The sequence below is a fragment of the Maylandia zebra genome, linkage group LG5 (assembly GCF_041146795.1).
Source record: "Maylandia zebra isolate NMK-2024a linkage group LG5, Mzebra_GT3a, whole genome shotgun sequence".
In the NCBI taxonomy this organism is placed as follows: Eukaryota; Metazoa; Chordata; class Actinopteri; order Cichliformes; family Cichlidae; genus Maylandia; species Maylandia zebra.
Window position 1 is genome coordinate 38,905,096 of NC_135171.1, and position 11,761 is coordinate 38,916,856.

General features: G+C 40.4%; 1 non-coding gene across 2 annotated transcripts; it reads right to left on the reverse strand.

Annotated features, from left to right (window-relative positions):
- Positions 1–2,559: 2,559 nt before the first annotated feature.
- Positions 2,560–10,341, reverse strand: LOC106676484 (uncharacterized). 2 transcript variants are annotated; one of them, XR_013098713.1, is made up of 5 exons: positions 4,911–10,341; positions 4,589–4,742; positions 4,347–4,507; positions 3,894–3,983; positions 2,560–3,046 (listed from the first exon to the last, which is right to left on the reverse strand). It is a non-coding gene; the product is annotated as an uncharacterized LOC106676484 (transcript). The 2 variants fall into 2 exon arrangements; XR_013098712.1 differs by having other exon boundaries at positions 4,589–10,340.
- Between the last annotated feature and the right edge of the window lie 1,420 nt (positions 10,342–11,761).

Sequence of the window (11,761 nt, forward strand, 5' to 3'; positions counted from 1 at the left end):
TGTTTTGTGTATTTAGTCAAAAGGATCAAGAAGCAAGAAATACCTTTCATAAATTCAGAAGTTTATCTGGATCTGAACAGTTGATGATGATGTTTCCTCATTTTTGGTTCCGTTCTCTTTGTACACATGTGACATTAACTTTGATTTAAAAACATGGAGGCTGTTGTGGCTCTTTGTGTTTCCATTTGAAAAAGTTCGGTGTCTGTTTGAAGCACCTTGGCCACAGCGAGAGCCGGCACTGGGGAGTTTGTGCTTTTGTCAGCCGGAGCTCCCACACACAGCTCACTGGTTCACTGCAGAGTCCCAGATATTATCTAACACCAGATCAAAAAGGTGGTTTTATATTCAATGAAGCAGTGTTCCTTCTGTCTATTATGTGAGAGATGAGCTGCTTCATTTTGAGATAAAAAAATACCAGAAGAACTTAGAAGAGAAGGAAAAATGTGGGTGTGGGATGTGGAGAAAATGCTGAAATATCTTAAAGGCAGCTCGGGTGGGAGGCCAGACAAGAATGCCTTTTGACAGAAAAAAGCATAATCAGAGGCTGAGATAGAAGAAAGTGGAAAAAAGAAGAAGAAAGAGACGAGGAGAAAGAAATCAGTGAAGCTGGCTGTAAAGATTATCTGCCACACTATCCATGACACTGGCATTCCCACATAAGTGCTCATTAGCAGTCTGAGCCACGCTCCAAGGAGAGAGCTTATTTTAGACAGTAGACTGCAGCAGCAGTGCACACAGTCAGGGTCATTTCTCCCGTTTTAGTCCCACATTGCTTCAATGGCTGAGATTGCTGCAGTCAGCACTATTACTGTATTGATTTATGGACAGTGTAAGATGCTATAAGAGGGAGTTGGTGCTGGTTATTATGGGATTAAAACCAAGCATGCCCATTCTGGCTATATCTGTCTGAGTGCACTTTGGGAAGGCTTTTCTCGTACTGGTGAAAACATGTAATCACACGTTTATGGATGTAAAAACTAAACTTCATTCATTCATTCATTCATTCAAGTAAGATGTTTTATTAAGCCTTATTTCTTTCTTATATATATATATATAGCACCGTACTAGCCAGAAGTATATAATGATGGTAAAACATCATTATATACTTCTGGCTAGTACGGTGCTGGACTAGCTTTTGCCTTAAGAACTCTTCATGGCATAGATTTAAAAAGCACTGGAGACTCAGGTCCGTATTGACATGACAGAATCACAGAGTTGACTTGCTGCAGATTTGTGTTCATCCATGATGTAAATCTTCCACCACTTCCCAAAGGTGCTCTGTGGAGACCATTCATATTTAAGAAACCAGTTTTGCATGATGTGAGTTTTGTCACATCATCAGGTTGTCAACAGCTGTTGAACCGGTGTGCCTGGCTCATTAAAAGGGTTATATATGTTTTGTGCTTTTTACAGTGGTTTTGTAAAGGTGATAATAATAGTTATAACTCTTCAGAAATGAATTGAATTTGTATGCTTTTGTACAAACTTGATTTTTAATCACATCTTTAGTGTTGAATAGACTCTTGTCCAGGAGGTTATATTATTATAATAGGTTATATTATTATTATTATTATTATTATTATTATTATTATTATTATTATTATTATTATTATTATTATATATTACTGCTTCTGTTTGAGCCACAGAAAAATGTTGTTTGAACCACAGTTCACTAACAGTCATGGCAGTAAAAGCACCAGCGAGAAAAATCAAATTTACCCCAGATGTAAAATTGAGACATAAATGTTTGGCTCAGCTCTAGAATAACGAACAACAAAAAATCTACTGAATGTGAAAAAGTATCAGAGCAAAGGTCCCAGACAGAGCTAATACAGAAATGACACCAGTGCAAAGTTCATTCCCAGAATTCCCTTATCTGGATTCACTTACCCAATCAGGCTAAGTGGTCACGGCGAGCTTTTAATCAACTTGCCGGTGTTTAATTTATGTTACCACAGTTGTGTCTGTACAGAGAGAGGTCGACTCACTCACCGCAAACATCATCCCATGTAAAATCTCAGCTGTACATTGCTCGACATGGATGATGCTGTGAATCAGTCGAATGCTGATCTATTGACAGATCAGAGCAGAAAAACGAGCAACAGCAGAATTCACCATTTATAGGAGAAATTAAAAAAAGAAAAGTAAAGTCTGAATATTTCTCATTAGTTTTAACTTTTGGTTTCACTTCAGCTCTTCTCCACAGTTGACGGTTCAACAACAACACAAGAAAAAGTAACCCACAGACTAGTTGTACTACATATTATTGACACTGCACCCGTGTGACAGCAGATGCTCTCTGCAGATAGACGGGTCGCCTGAAGCTGCCACAGACTGCCAACCGTCCTCTCGTTATTTCACCAAACCAATGAGTCCCATTAGTCAGGTGCAGTTTTATGGACCCGTTAAAAAAATGTAAATGTTATATTTTCTTCATTTACTGCTAAATGAACAACACAAAAATCAGTGCCCATAATTTACATTGTAAATGGAATATTTATTTAAGCATCTGGACAGAGAAAAACATGTAGCTCAATCACAACACATCACAATATAATATACAGAAGTTGTTTTTTTATTATATCTTTCACAATAAATCATACAAACCCATTTAAACTAAAACAAAACTAAATAAAACTCATCAAAAGAGCTGAGACTGTACATCTACCAGTCACCACTTCAACATTGCTTCCCCGGATAAATAGCAATACATCCAAAGAGGACATGACTTTGTAAGCAGCTGTTAACTTTGTTCACAATGATTATCTGCTCATGGTGAGGTATTATACTCTCTTACGAACTCTACCCTCTTAGCATTAGCACAGTCACGCGTAAATATTTCTGAACTCTGTGTTATCGTGTATCTTGTAACATGAAGTCCCTTTTTAGACATATATAGATGAGTTCTTTTGGATCTTAGCCTTTTTTACAGATTGTGGCCCATGACAAGGTTCAAGCTCCTCCAGCTCATCTGAATGTAATGCTGCTGCAGAAGGCTGGCTGAGATGTTGAAAGGAGTGCATTGGCTGCGATTGTGTGAATGGGACTGAAAAGACAAATAAGCAATATATTGTTTGTATTTACTAAGTATGCCTTTAATAGTAAAGAACAAAGGAAGTAAACAAATTTACTGAATATACTTTTGAAGTCTGAAATATGCTACATAATAAAAAAAAAATGGGACTGGTCCTCCAAAAGTCCTCACGCCTACTGGATTTTGGTGTAGGTCCATGACAAAGACCTTTAGTTTCTTGTTTGAGCTTTCTACCAGTCTTGATCAAATAAAAGTGTATTACCCTCTGACTTGTCTTTTTAAAAGCATCGTTACGTTGACATAATGGTAAGAAAAACCACTCCTGTGTTACAGTTTAGTCTCACTGGAATAAAATTCATTCATTCTCAAACAATCTGATTTGCACTGCCTGCAGTCACTTTAGTGTGAAGCTCTGTGTATACAGAGTTGATTATATCACAGTTAATCACCACATTATCAGATTACATGTTATTGGCAATTTGACCCCCTTTTACCGACAGCTAGCCGACAGACTTCACTTCTTATTGCCCTTTTATTGTTGCCTTCACAAACCAAAGTTGCTTTTAAGACGTGGTCCCCGTCATGGAAGCAATCAGATCAAAGGCAATAAAATCGCCAGTTCTTTACATGATTGTAATAATTTTGGTTTCCCTTGGTGTGACTGCATCAATAATGGAAATCAGATGCCATCAAATATGTGTTAAAATCACAGCAAAAACAGATTATTAGCTTCATTTGATGACTAGCCTCAAAACCTGGGTGACATCAGCCATGCTTGCTAACAATTTCTCTCAATGAGACTCCAAAACGTTTGAGCTGACGTAGTTATTGTGTTTTAAAATGTAATGAAAAAACTTACCACTTTCCTGGTAGGAGGGTGGTGGAGTTGTGAGCATGGGTGTGGCTGCTGGTACAGGCTGATAGACCGTGTTAACTACAGTGGTTAACGCTAGAGAAAGCGAAAGATTTCATGTAGTTTGAAAATGAAAGCACATTTTGATGTTCCCGTCATTACAACGGAACTTTTAAATCAAAAGTTTAAAGACAATGGGGATAAAAAATGTGTTTGTGTCTTACTATGTACCCTGCACAAACTGTAAAACTGACAGTTTTGCAGTTTCGTGAGCGTTTGTGCATCAGATTATTTCTTGCTTTCAAGAATTCCTGTAAGCCACCATCCCAATTGGAAAGAGCTCTAACACATAAAGCTCATCAAACAGCCATTTTCCATTGTAAGAATTAAACATAATTTCAAACAAGATGCTTCTGGATAATATGCCAGTGTGGCTGCTTGCAGCTGTAGCAAACTTACTGATTATTTCTCGTCTGGGATTTTTCTTTTTGGATGTCCTGCAGCAGCAGCAGCAGCAACGAGTCACACAGCAGATTATGAGACCCGTGCATACGAGAATGGGAACAGGAACCCCTATTCCCACATACTCTACATGATAGCTTCTTTTCACTCGAGCAGACCTGCAAATACAAAAAAAAGCTGTAGTTTGTGCTCATTTCTGGAGCATTGAAGGGGAAAAAAGGCTAAAATGAAGAGCACACCTTCTGAAACAGAGTTCCTGTTTTTTCTCAGTAAAGTTGTACTTTATGTCACTGCAGCAGTATTTTGTCCTGCAGTCCCCACAGCAGTACTTTTCACATTCCTGAGTATCATGGAAGACACCGTTCGTGTCCCAGTAACTGTGGCAGTGATCAGCTGTAAGACACACATGTTGAAGCAAAGTGAGAATGAGAGCTTAAAGTTGCAGTGCATTACAGATCCTGCAGACAGATATTGTACAAAGACACTAATAGAGAATTAAGATGACTTAGCTTGATATTTTATTTTCACTTTGTTATTTTAAATATTAAAAATAAAACTCACCCCATACAGCCGGGACCACAACCACACACAAAACACACACAAGACTGGACAAGATACTTGAAGGCATAGCTGATGTGATGCAGTGTGTTAAGATTCGTTCGTTTTGGGTAAGAGAAGAAAGCAGGCTGAGTCCAGGGAGGCGTCAAAATAGTGATCCTTAATTACACACTCTGCGCAGAAGTGTGGGAAGAAAACTTGCAACAGATTCTCCAAAGAGTGGACAGCTCCCCATCCTTATATAACCCATGATGACATCACACAGTTAGACCTTACTGGAAATGATAACAGTCTCCCCATAGTCCAAAGTTCTCCTTATACAAACATCAGATGATACTTTAGAGAAAGAGACAAGTGTGTGACATGTGACATGTCATGTTGTGCAGTTCTGTGAGCCTGTGTGTCCAACTAGAGAATGTCCTGACATGACCTCCCTGTGTAAATAAGTGTGTATGCGAACGTGCGTGTTTACATAACTCTGTATGTGCATGTTCTGATGTAGGCCTGCAAATGAATTAGAACAAGGTCCTGCTGGACCCTCCAGTTTGGACGGTGAATACAATGCTGTGGATACCATTTGAGACTTGATTACAATGATGATAATATGCATCCATTAATCTTTACTCAGATTACCATAGATATAAAACAAAGATTATACTGTCATCAGATTCAACAATGATGAATGACTGATCAATGATAGTTAAAATGTCACCATAAGAATACAAAGTAAAATATCTCTTGTCCACACTCCTCCTCTTTGGCCATCGGCCAACCTTTACCCAAATTTGTTTCACTCCTCCGTCCAGGCGGCCTCTCGCAACGGCATCATATACCCCGGACCAGCTGAACCAGCTGGACCAGAGTCTATGGCCCTGCTTACCAGATTTACCAACACCTGCCTTACCAGAGGAATGAGACAACACCCGATCATCAATATTCCTAGAAAAACTATAAAAGAAAACATGGCAGACATAAACACACCCTTCCATTGCCCAAACACAGACGTCATCCAATCCTCCAGCGCCGTGTTCACACCTGGATGTACATACATTGTTAAAGTGTTTTTCACCACGTCCGTCGCAAATTCAAGACATGTGTAAATATTTCGTTTAGGCGTGGATCGACGTGTTTGCGTACGCTTGTCAATTCGTGGATATAACCCTGATAAGGTGGTGCAGTTACCTGTGTCCACAGCCTCTCTAGTCAATTTCAAAGTGCACTGATAACCCCAATCATCCTCTGGATACAGAGGAGCGGGCTCAGTAAACTGTGTCAATCATCTACTTGCTGTTCTTTAGCAATTTGAGCCATCCCATCCGTAGCGACTCAATCAATTTGGACTCTCGAGCGGGTAGACCTCTGCGTCTGGGCAATTCACCCGTCTGTCAAAAAACAAACAAACATGTAGCAACACTCATACATGTCAACACCCCCTTTATTTTCCAATTTCCCCACAACCCAGCTGAGCTTTTAGCTTCAGACTCGAGTCTCAGCCTGTCACGCTTCAGGCCTCTTTGCCACCTCCTCTTGGAGCGAAGAAACACCCTCGGATTCTTCTTTCTTCAACTCCCCAGGTAGACTACTGAGTCGCGTCTTTGTTACTTCGGAAACATGGCTTGAACAATGTTTCCGAAGTAACAAAGACACGACTGGATTGCAGCCATTCAAAGACCAAATATAACGTCCCAGAACCCTCCAGCTCACAGGTTAGTCTGCTCCAAGCATTTACACGAAGGTCAGTGTTTTTTAGTAGTTAATACGTCATTTTCATAACATAATTAGTGATATAGGTTACAAGCAAGTCTGGCGCTGAACAGAAATTGTCGCGCTATGCTCCTTTATTTATTGTGCATAAATAGTGAATTGTCCTGACACAATATTGCGTTTCGCTTCTGTTATTATGGTACATTGACAAAAACATATACTTTTATTCACAGGATAAAACAGGTTTTTTGTATCACTAATTGCCCAGTACGATTACAGCATACAATATTATTGTCACTGCTACATTTCTGTGATGGGTACCAGAAATTATTTCCACTACTAATTAATTACCGTTGAGCTCAAAGGTCCTATTAATAAACGGTTAAGGAATGTGTATTTATGATGACGATTTGTGAGACTGGTAAACTTATGATACGTACGATGGTCTTTCGTTCTACACGGTGCATTTCAAGGTCCTGCACCCATCCGTCGGTAAACTGTACCTGGGCTTGTTGCAGTGACCTGAAGTTACTAAACTTCATGAGTGTATGCACTCACTCCAAGAACCGTATGATTATAAATATGCATATAAATATGCTAAGATGAGATAGCTGACTTCATCTAACTAGCAAATGTTGTCCAGGCTACGTTGGTGATACAGTTTTTTTAATGTGTATGATATTTTTGTCATGCGATTTTAAAGCTGGTCCTACAACCGCATCCAAGAATAACATGCAGCGTATCTCAGAACTGTCGGTGAAAATTATTCTTGGAGCTAGGTTTAATTGAGCTGCATTTTAAAGAGGTGCAATTTCACAATTTGTGTATATTTTCTAAGTTCACTATTTTGTCATGTGTTGAGAAAAACACAGATTTTAAAATTACATGGTCTAATATTTACATTTAGCATATAACTGCAACATTATTTTTTTGTTTTGTTTTTTTTAAAGACTCGAAAGGACTTGAAATTCAAAGTTTCAGACTTGTGACTTGACTCGGACTTTTACACCAGTGACTTGAGACTCGACTCTGACTTGCCTGACATTACTTGAGACTTGACTTGAGACTTGAGGATAAAGACTTGAGACTTACTTGAGACTTGACTTGAGACTTGAGGATAAAGACTTGAGACTTACTTGAGACTTGCAAAACAATGACTTGGTCCCACCTCTGCCAATTTGACTCTTTTAACCACTAAATTTGTCGTGTCCTCACTGGATGGTCAGACCAGTGACTTTTCTTTTGAAGTTAAGTTGTTGTCCTGCAACCCAGAGAGTTTATTTGCCAGTAGTAGATAAACTATATCATTTAAAAACCGGTGTATGTTAAGTGTCGCTACTTTAACCTTGCTTGTACGTGCACACGTATGTAAGCTGTTTCTTCATTGCATGTGTGGGTGCGTCTGTATGTGGGTTAATTTAACTTTTTCTCAAATGAGGCATTTCTCTAACACGCACATGTGTCTGTTCCTCACACTTCTCATACCTTTCTCTGGTTGTGTGTGGTTTAATTTGTTTCAGTCATTTACCAGGAACATCTTTTCCTTTTTTCCATGTCTTCCGCCAGAGGTTAACACTGGTGAGATTCAGGGACACAGCACCAAGAGCAGTTCAGCGAGAGAAACTTGCCTAAAACTTGCCTTCCCTCTTTTTCCCGGGTGGGGACAACTCTGGTGTCCAGCCGTGAATTTTTGAGCCAAAGCTTGGCCTGTCTTCTTCTGCCGTACTCAGGTTTCCAGGTTAAGAAAAAACCACCTGTATGAATACACTAAACATACACTTAGTATTTGTATAAACATAACTGCCTATATTATTGAACTGAACCAAGCATCAGTTGAAGACCTTATAAATCCTGCTTCATTTCCCGTATTTATCACTCACTCCTAGTCTTGAGGAGGGTAGATTTAACTCTTTACTAACTTTAAACCCCACAAGTAAAAATTTCATATGTTCTTGACTGCAAACCCAAAAACTGCTTGATGTTATTACTAATTATTTTCCTCCACAACACTCCAAATCATGTTCTCTCTTGAGTCCAGCAGGGGAATAAGGTGACCTCTACTCTCACTGCTTCCCCAGTCAGAGACAATATCTCACTCACACTTCCACACTTTATTGTTTTCCCCTTTTTCTTGACTATTGTTATTTAACAGAAAATCAACTGACCTACTTCTCCTTCCTCTTCTGTCATGCAGAAAGTCACACACACATAGCACTCGGCCCCCACCTTGTCTTTCTCTCACAGACACACCTACACACACACACACACTCTAATCCTCCTTTCACAACAAAATTTCGCACTGTAACAGTTTAAACACCTGAAGCCAGCGAAAATTCACTCTCACATTCACATTCACTCCCCTAACAACTACAAAGTTTTCACACATGCAAATAATCCCATCAATCTACTATACACGCCGTTTCCCTCCTTATAGCGAGAGACTCAACCGATCTTTAAAAACTTTATATACACAACTTCAAGAATAAAGCACACACCTCTGCCTTTTTCCAGGCAACTACTTTTCACTTTATTTACACACACACGGGTAGTTTATATCCTATTTACATACACGGGCCCGCATAGACATAAGAAAACACCATATGCCAGAACAGCCTATTTTTTTTTAATTTCACTTCTTATTTCTATACCGGTATTCCTGACTTTTAGACAAATTTAAAAGCATCTATAGCCCAGGCCGCGCCTTGCTGATCAATTACACGCGTCGGGAACGCCCTCGCCGGCCGCGGTCTAATTTCTAAATACTAATTAATTTATAACCGTTTCCCGCAGCTGGGAAGGAGCTCCACCTCTGGCGCTAGTATCAAACCCACGCCTTCAGCTTTACTTAAAGCTCACAGGCCAACGACGTTGACTGGTCACGGCCGGGTCCGCGACCCTGTCAATCAATCTAGCGCAGTAAGGAAAGTGGTCTCCGTCGACCACTTTGGTTTGTTTGGGATGCTCGAACTTCCCCAGCAACCAACCGAGCAAATAGCCTAACCACGCGTCCGCGATCAGGAGTCGCCGCCACGGCGCTGAGCAGCTGCGCTCTTAGGGGACCGCGTCCCCAGTTCTAAAGACCTTTAATTGTTTTAAAAGCCTCACTGTGGGCACTCTGCCCCCCCAGTTTAATTACCTGAGGCCCAAAACCGCGTTTTTGCTACTCAATAAAAACCAAATTCCCTACACTACCGAGCATCTGGCTGGCATCCAGTCAACCCACCTCTTCTTTAAACACTTTAAACCGTATTGTCTTAAACACATATAACCTCTTAGCTCAAAATTCACCCCCAAAATAAACAGCAATAAATTTAGACAGACCAATATTCCCTATTTTTAACACTAATTACCAAAGATCACTATGAACAGACATAAGAAGCCCATACTGAGTGAATATTATTTAATTAAATTTAGTTTTAACTTCCAATTTTAGCGCCTTTGGATAAACATCAACAGGTGGCCCTCACCTTTTATTTCGCCTGGCTTGTCACTCAGATAAGCTGCTGATCTCCGTTCGTTTTGGCACCTTCCACGCAGCAGCCGCAGCTCCTCTCCTCCCCAACCGGAGTTTCGGCACCAAGAATTGTTAAGATTCGTTCGTTTTGGGTAAGAGAAGAAAGCAGGCTGAGTCCAGGGAGGCGTCAAAATAGTGATCTTTAATTACACACTCTGCGCAGAAGTGTGGGAAGAAAACTTGCAACAGATTCTCCAAAGAGTGGATAGCTCCCCATCCTTATATAACCCATGATGACATCACACAGTTAGACCTTACTGGAAATGATAACAGTCTCCCCATAGTCCAAAGTTCTCCTTATACAAACATCAGATGATACTTTAGAGAAAGAGACAAGTGTGTGACATGTCATGTTGTGCAGTTCTGTGAGCCTGTGTGTCCAACTAGAGAATGTCCTGACATGACCTCCCTGTGTAAATAAGTGTGTATGCGAACGTGCGTGTTTACATAACTCTGTATGTGCATGTTCTGATGTAGGCCTGCAAATGAATTAGAACAAGGTCCTGCTGGACCCTCCAGTTTGGACGGTGAATACAATGCTGTGGATACCATTTGAGACTTGATTACAATGATGATAATATGCATCCATTAATCTTTACTCAGATTACCATAGATATAAAACAAAGATTATACTGTCATCAGATTCAACAATGATGAATGACTGATCAATGATAGTTAAAATGTCACCATAAGAATACAAAGTAAAATATCTCTTGTCCACAAGTGTAGGGTGGAAATGAACCTGACTGTGGAGTGCTGGCTGGTTATAGGGCTCTGTGTCTGTCCTACCTGTACATGAGTAACCCAACAACATTCCTTTTTTTTTTTTTTTTTTTCCTGTCCCGTTTGGCTCTTTTGCCATCAGAATTGTTGTCTAAAGGCAAAGAAAGATGCCCAACGGATTTACTTTACCAAACTGACCATCCCAGCCTTGCCGTAATGGTCCATTTGATTCACCTTTTATTGTTTGTTTTTTTTTTCACTTACTGAATACGGGACAGACTTGACTGGGGGAAAGAAGGGGAGAAAGAAAGAGGGAAAGAGAAACAGCTGAGAAGAGGGACGGGGGAGAAGGGCAAAAGACAAAAACCAACAGAACGGGCAGAGAAAAAAAAAAAGCATATATCAATCACCTGGATCACCTGCTGAGAAAGAAAAAAGAAAACAAGCAGAAGAGAACAAGAGTAATAGAATAAACAACATCACAATGATATATGGGAATATGACAGTAAATACTAAATGTTAAACATTATTGTGCAGCACATAAGATCAACAGAACACAGTGTGCTTTGAGGTAGGAGCCAAAAAGGGTGTAGTTTGTGGGTGTGATCACCTGTGTGTACACCTGTGAGCATGGACGCGCTTGTTTTTTGTTTTTTTAAAAGGTTCCTTCATGTAATAATCTGCTAGAGGGTGTGGGGGGGCCACAGCCCCGTCCTCCAGGGCGTGAAGCAGGTGTGGAGGAGATCAAAACTCCAGACATCCAGAGGCCCCCAGAACACAACAGACCAAGGAAGACCAACAGAGGGGCAGCTGCGCCACTGTCCCGGAAAGAGCTGAGGAGAGTCCCAGATGAGGGCTCACTCAGCAGCCGCGGAGCAGAAGCCAGGGGGAGTTGCAGTGACGCACTCGTGAG